The sequence below is a fragment of the Balaenoptera borealis genome, assembly GCF_965194805.1.
Source record: "Balaenoptera borealis genome assembly, chromosome: 1".
NCBI classification, from domain to species: domain Eukaryota; kingdom Metazoa; phylum Chordata; class Mammalia; order Artiodactyla; family Balaenopteridae; genus Balaenoptera; species Balaenoptera borealis.
Window position 1 is genome coordinate 145,301,358 of NC_138860.1, and position 5,177 is coordinate 145,306,534.

Consider the following 5,177-nt stretch of genomic DNA (forward strand, 5'->3'; position numbering starts at 1 on the left):
TGCTCTGCCCTTGGTCTGCCATGCCCCCCCCCACCCTCTCCCACATCATCCATTTTGGAACCCAGCAGAGAAGAAAACTCTTGGACGAATGGCCTGTGGTCAGGCAGAATGTGTGCCTTTCATTTGAAAACTCCTCCAAGGAAGAGAGCTTTTAAAGCGCTGTTCTCCCCCACCGCCCCCAGCTTCCAGCTCTCCATCCTCCCGTGCAGCCTTCTGGGTCTTCGTATTCTTTGTCTATTCCGTGCAGCACAAGAACCTCTCTCTTTTTAAAAGCTCTTTACCTTTTCTTTACCTTTATCAAAGAACACTCTTGGAGCTTTAAAACCCAACTGCAGCTATCCTCCTGAATATATTTGTGTGGAAGGGATTAATCAAGTCTGTCAAACATTGAGCTGTGAAACCTTTAATATTTCTAAAAGGTTTAAAGTCTGCATATTTATCACATGCATCATTGAGAATAATCTTTCTTTTTTTGTAAAAAAAAAAAAAGTTAAATGCTCACTGTAAACTATTGTGGTGATGAGCACAGTGGGTGACAGCCTCAAGCAGGGGCCCGTTTTTGATACTGGAATGAAGTTTCTGGTAAAATCTTTCTCTGACATCACTCTCCTAGAGACCACCCATCATCTACCCCTCATCTATGTGTATGAATGTTTTATATTGTGGAATTCTAGAACCTCGGTGCTCAAAGGGAAAGGAAAGAAGGAGAAAGGGACTGGTCTTTGTGGAGTGCCTGCTCTATGCCAGGTGTCGTGTCTGTGTGCTTTGAGTGTTGTCACGTGGTCATTTTCACAGCAGTCCTTTATAGCAGGCAGTATCACCACTGATATATAGACAAGGAAACGAAGATTCAAAAAGCGAAGCCATTTTCACACGATCACGCAAATATTCATTTGCAGACCTGGGACTTGACCCTAAACTAAGCCTCTCTAATTCTTTCACTCTGTTTATGTGGCATGAGCTTGGCAAATGCTTAATACAAAGTAGGCACACACGAGAGGGTCCCCAAAGTTGGTTTTTAATGAAGAATCTTTGTTCTACAGACAGAGAGACAGTGTAGATTATTGGGCATGATTCTGAGAATCAGAGGTGTTAGATTTTAAGATGTTTAATCCAGAAATGGTGGTAGTTTCCTTAGAGTAGGGAAAGAGCCATTCAGGGCTTTTTATTAAAATAGCTAATACAAACACCTATTTATTTATAAAGTGCTTTTACATGCACAACCTGATTTAATCTACTCTGCAGCCTTGTGATGTCACATCAGCATTTTTGCCATTTTACAGATGGGAGAACGGAGGGCCAAAGACATGGTTAGTCCTGCCTAGGTCACTCAGCTAGAAGCAACTCAGTTGATGCTCCAACTTTGTTTTTCTGGTGCCAAAGCCACAATCTCACTGCTATACTGTACCATTTTTAAAGCATTTGATTATTATTCCTAAGAATGCAAAAAATAAAGTTTTGAAAAGAAAAGCATGAAAAGACCGTAGAGACCCATCAGTCTTGTTTTCCAGATTTGACAACAGAGGCGCAGACACTGAAAATAGTATAAAAGAGGCCCAAGCAATGTGTCATGATAACACTGAAGAAAGGTGAATGTATTCATATGGAGTGTAAAACCAGGGAGGGCTGCCCTGAGGTGGTGACCCTTGATAATGTCCTAAAATGAGGAGGATTTTAATAGAGGGTGAAAATTCAACAAGTGATGCTAAAATGGAAGAAAGGAATGATTGTGTGGGAAAATGACAATATGGTGGTCCCATGGGCAGGGCCCCTTCAAGAAAGCTCGAGTTTGTTGTTTCAGTATAATTAGTTGTGTAACTTGCATTGCCGGAGTGCCACCGTAGCTCCACACACACGTGTAATTAAACCCCTGGCCAGCCAGGCAGTGTCTTCCTCATGCCTCCACTTCATGCCCCAGCTTTGCATCAGAGCAAGTGACCAAAAGAAAGGCCCTGAGGTTGGGATGATTTGCAATTTCAAACTCACCTTGTCTGTGAGTGGACCTCTTTGTGTTTACCTGTCTGTGTCGTACTGGGAGGAAAAACAGATACAAGACTTAGAAGGAGGCAGAGTTTTCTGCTCCCAGGTTACTGTGAAGACAGCGGGCCCATTTCTGGAACTCTTTTGGGTGGGCGAGATGTTTCCCCAGTTTACATTTAGCGAACTGTAATTAGCATCAGCGGGAGAAGAGAAACAACTGTGTTGGGAAATACCACTTTCCTCTGCACAACAGCCTCTGTTCCTAAGGGTGGTCCCCAGCATTGGGTTTTTCTTGTTGAGAGGCAGTGTACAGATGCCCTGTGTAGCTAAAATGGGGTTATTCTGGGGGTGAAGCTCTTTACACAGAGACCAGATGATGATCCACTTCAGCTGGCAGAGTGCACCTTGCTTACATATCAGCCAGTTGGAATTGTGAGGTTCTTGTATGTTTTCATTCATTCCTTGAACACACATGAACCCACACCCAGGTAAACCTTACTAGATGCTGAACAGTAGGTTAGATGCTAGGGGCTACACATCACCCATGCCTCTCTGAAAAGCCATGCTGGTCAAAAGCAGATTCGTGGATGGATACACAGAGAACCAGCTGAGGCTTTTTGATTTGGGGACTACTGAGTAAATCAGACACTCCCTGTGGATTAGTTAGGATAAGTAATGCTAGCTGCATTAACCGTAACCCCTCCCAGCCTAGATGAACAGAGTCTTGTCTTGACATTCCCTTAAACTCAGTTCCTACTCAAACAAATGCAAGATCATCTGAAAGATTGCCCTTTGCTACCACTTTGAGGGGACCTTCCAGGAAAAATTATCTTCCAGTGTAAAATGGAATTCTACTGGTGAGGATTTAATTAATAAAAATCATCTGGAAGAGCCTGAAATGTCTTCATAACTTTTGACCTCAGAATTCCTCTGTCAGTATTCCATCCTAAAAATAGAAATTACAAAGATGTATGAACAAACAAGTTTATTTCGACATTACTTGTAGTTTTGAAAAAGGGAAAACAACCAAAATTTCCAAAAAGGAGGAAAATGCTTCACCGAAGTTTTTCATATTCAAATAATGTAGTCATTAAATAAAACATTCTAAAGAATTTTTTATTGTTCTTAATGGCATATGGACATGAAAGTAAGCTTCAGGACTTTATGGACAACACAATTCCAATTTTGGTGCAAACATATCTCTAGGTGTATAGGCATAGGCCCCTAAAAAGGCTGAAGACAAGGCATTAAGATATTAGGAGTGAATTTCTCTGTGTAGTAGGATAAGGAGGACTTTTATTTCCCTCTTTATATTTTTTCTTCTAAATCTGATACTATGATTGAGTATGCATCACTTTTATGAATATAAAAAAGTAAATCATTAAAAAGAATTTTAACGTGGAAGAAGAATGGCTTTGGATCAGGACTGACTCATGTAGGGGAGATCTCAAGTATCTCAGGAGGGAAGAGCCAAAGGGCGTGTGCAAGCCGTGTTCTAGAACTGTGTCAAGTCCAGAGAGGGAACAGTGGGCTGGAGACCAGAGGACATCATAAAGGTCAGGATTTCTGCAAACTAAGGGGCCCACAACTGGGCTAGAGAGCATAAATGTCATCTCTTAACTGGTATTCAAAATGGGAAAACTGAACCGATTTAAAAATTTAAGATTAGGACAGTGGGTTCAAGTCCTGGCTCTACTGCTTACTAGCTGTATGGCTTTGGGCATGTGCCTTAACCACTCTGAACCTCATTTTTAGAATGCAAATAAAACCACATTCTTTACAGTATTGCTGTGACATTAAATGTGACCGTTATTTTCAAATACCATATGGGGTAAGGGGGCACTTGGGCTGTGAAGCTGCACAATACTATATATATACACACATCGTACATATATATATGCCAAGTAGGGCCCGGGGTCAGAATATGAGGGGCTTCAGTGGTTGGACCTACGAACACACTCTCTTCAAATAACTAGAAAACAAGGAGGTAAGGATGGAATTGCGGTGTGGTGTTATTGACAGCATTGACCGACACCTGTTATTAGCTGCGATCCTTTTGGCCTCTGGGGAAACAGAAGAGACAGAATCTAGCCTGGCTTACAGAAGCTTGGGGCAGATTATCTGTGACACCGTGGAAGCTAGAGCCTGGCATCTCCCACCGCGCTCAAAGGGGCGCACCTTGGGATAAAGCCCTTTCCTCATGGCAGCTTTTCATAGTCCTCTCCTGCCTTCATTCCCCACCCTGTCCCTGCCCCCACAGGACCGTCACCAGGACCACCTGGAGCCTTAGTCTGAAGGAGTCTCTGTCACTGTGACCCTCACCTGAAATTTGGGGGTGTTCATCCTGGGAAGTCTCCCCGATCTTTTCTTTGCGTGTTCAACTTGGCATGCAGGCAGTCAGGGCCCACTTCATGTCCAGCTGGCACCTCAACCAGGAGAAAGGTGAAGCGTCCTGAATGAAACGTTCTAAGGCCTTATCGGTTCTCACCAGGTGATTCTGGGTAAGGGGGCACTCGGGCTGCGACACTGCACCATTCTACAGAATCGAAGGAGAGGAAAGTCAGCCAGCCCCGGAAGCCGTGACTTCACCTTTATCTTAGCTCAAGCTGCTGTACCAAAAACACCATAGACCGGGTGGCTTAGACAACAATTATTTATTCCTCACAGTTCTATAGGCTGGGAAGCCCAAGATGAGTGTGCTGGCAGGTCCAGTGTCTTGAGGGCCCATTTCCTGGCTTTTAGGCAGCCATCCTTTCCTTGTATCCTCACCTGGCAGAGAGAGCAGAGAGAGGAAGCCAGCTGTCCTGTCTCTTCTTTTCTTTCTTTTTTTTTTTGGCTGCGTTGGGTCTTAGGAGCGGCTTGCGGCACACGGGATCTTTTGTTGCGGCGCGCGGTCTTCTCTCTAGTTGTGGCGTGCGGGTGTTTTTTTTCTCTCTAGTTGTGGCATGGGGGCTCCAGGGCTTGTGGACCCTGTAGTTTGTGGCACGCGGGCTCTCTTGTTGAGGCGCGCGCGCTCAGTAGTTGTGGCATGCGGGCTTAGGCGCCCCACGGCGTGTGGGATCTTAGTTCCCCAACCAGGGATCAAACCTGAGTCCCCTGCATTGGAAGGTGGATTCTTTACCACTGGACCACCAGGGAAATTCCCTGTCTCTTTTTTTTAAAGGCACTAATCCCATTCATGAGCACTCCACCCTAAT